This window comes from Mandrillus leucophaeus, unplaced genomic scaffold, assembly GCF_000951045.1.
Source record: "Mandrillus leucophaeus isolate KB7577 unplaced genomic scaffold, Mleu.le_1.0 Scaffold49, whole genome shotgun sequence".
NCBI lineage: Eukaryota > Metazoa > Chordata > Mammalia > Primates > Cercopithecidae > Mandrillus > Mandrillus leucophaeus.
This window is the reverse complement of record NW_012105253.1, coordinates 5,403,963-5,406,107: the sequence shown is the minus strand read 5'-3', so window position 1 is coordinate 5,406,107 and position 2,145 is coordinate 5,403,963.

Sequence of the window (2,145 nt, the reverse complement as noted above, 5' to 3'; positions counted from 1 at the left end):
ACATCTAAGATTATATTGGAGGCTACTTCAGTTTCCTAATATTTAATCGATAAATAATATTTTAAAAGAAAAAAGAAAACTACACAATAGCATTCCTCAGCATAATTTGATCAAGATTATGCTCAAACTTGCAGAGATGGAGTAAAGATAGTGGAACAGAAGGCTCCACCCATTGTGCCACCTAAGAGGACACCAATTTAACAGTTATCTAAATAAGCAAAGCAACTTCGTAAGAATCAAAAATCAAATTGAAAGTAATAGCTGCTTTAACTTTGTATCACCGAAAAAGGCACTAAAGAGGTAGAAGAAACAGCCTTGAATCACTGACATCACTCTACCACAACCCCTGGCCATCGCGAGTGGTGCCCAAAGTGTCTCTGGGTGCTGGGGGAGGGAGACACAGCAATATGAGGCATGGAACTCAGTGCTATCCTATTAATATTGGAGCAGAAAGGAAAACTGGATCAAATTCAGCTGATGCCTTCCCCTGGAGGGCACATTTAAATCAGCCTTAGCCAGAGGGAATTGCTGATCCCAGTAGTCCAAATCTGAGTTACCATAAACCTTGCCACCAAGTGCCGAAGGGTTCTGGGTCTCTAAGTAAACTTAAAAGGCAGTACAGGCCAAAATTAGAAGAAGAAAATAAATAATAAAGATAAGAGCAGAAATAAATGGCATTAAAGTAAAGAAAACAATACAAAAGATCAAGGAAACAAAAAGCTGTTTTTTGAAAAGTTAAATAAAATTGACAAAACTTTAGCCAGACTAGTTAAGACAAAAGAGAGAGAAGATCCAAATAAATAAGATATGAAATGCAAAAAGAGACATTACAACTAGTACTGGAGAAATTCAAAGGATCATTAGTAGCTACTAGGAGCAACAACTTGCCAATAAATTGGAAAACCTAGAAGAAATAGACAAATTACTAAACAAATACAGCCTACCAAGATTGAACCAGGAAGAAATCCAACACCTGAACAGATCGATAACAAGTAAGTGAATTGAAGCCATAATAAAAAGTCTCCCAGTAATGAAAAGCCCAGGACCTGATGGCTTCGCTGCTGAATTCTACCAAATATTTAAAGAAGAACTAAAACCAGTCCTACTGAAACTACTCTGAAAAATAGGGAAGGTAATACTTCCAAACTCTTTCTGCAAGGTTAGTATGACCTTGATACCAAAACCAAACAAATACACAGCAAAAAAAGAAAAAATCCAGGCCAATATATTTGAAGAATATTGATACAAAAATCCTCAACAAAATATGAGCAACCCAAATTCAGCAATACATTAGAAAGGTCATTCATCATGACCAAGTGGAATTTATCCCTGGGATGCAAGGATGGTTCAACATACACAAATCAATCAATATGATACATCATATCAACAGAATGAAGGATAAAAACCATACAATTATTTCAATTAATGCTGAAAGCGCATTTAAAGAAATTCAACATTCTTTCATCATAAAAACCCTAAAAAAATAGCTATAGAAGGAACATACCTCAACATAATAAAAGCCATATGTGTCAGAGCCGCAGATAGTGTCATACTGAATAGGGAAAAAAATGGAAAGTCTTTCCTTTAAGATTTGCAACACGACAAGGATAACCACTGTCACCACTGTTATTCAACATAGTACTGGAAGTCCCAGCTAGAGCAATAAGGCAAGAGAAATAAAGAAAAAGTATCCAAATTGAAATGGAAGAAGTCAAATTATCCTTGTTTGCAGATTATTAAATCTTATATTTGGAAAAACCTAAAGACTTCAAAAAAACTATTTGGACTGATAAACTAATAAAGTTGAAGAATATAAAATTAACATAGAAAAATCAGTAGCATTTCTATATGCCAACAGTAAACAATATGAAAAGGAATTAAAAAGTAATCTTATTTACAATAGCCACACATGAGATTAAATATCTAATAAGTAATGTGACCAAAGAAGTAAAAGTTCTCTATAATAAAAACTATAAAATACTAATGAAAGAAATTGAAGAGGACACAAGAAATGGGAAGATATTTCATGTTCATATATTGGAAGAATAAACATTGTTAAAATGTCCATACTACCCAAAGCAATTTACAGATTCAATGCAGTCCCTATCAAAATATGGCATTCTTCACAGAAATAGAAAAAAAAAA